Here is a 266-nt window from a genome sequence, read left to right as displayed (position 1 = left end):
TCCAGCTCCCCCAAGAAGGAGCTGTTAAAGATGAAGAAGAAATAACAAAAGAAAAAACTGCAGGACTTCTCCATCCCGTGAAGGATAGGACAAGGAATCAGGCTTGAAGCAATGTCCACTACAAGGCATCCAGATACAAGGAAACTGGGGCACGATCGGCATGCCTGACTGATAGGAGACTTTAGAGACACACTACCATGCTGGCCTAAAGCCAGAATAATCTTGGGTTGGTCTGCTCCAAGATTTGAGGGCTAAAGGCATAGATC

This window comes from Vombatus ursinus, unplaced genomic scaffold (genome assembly GCF_900497805.2).
Source record: "Vombatus ursinus unplaced genomic scaffold, bare-nosed wombat genome assembly UNPS02003909.1, whole genome shotgun sequence".
Taxonomy (NCBI): domain Eukaryota; kingdom Metazoa; phylum Chordata; class Mammalia; order Diprotodontia; family Vombatidae; genus Vombatus; species Vombatus ursinus.
The sequence above is the reverse complement of the archived record's forward strand: the minus strand, read 5'-3'. Positions refer to the sequence as shown.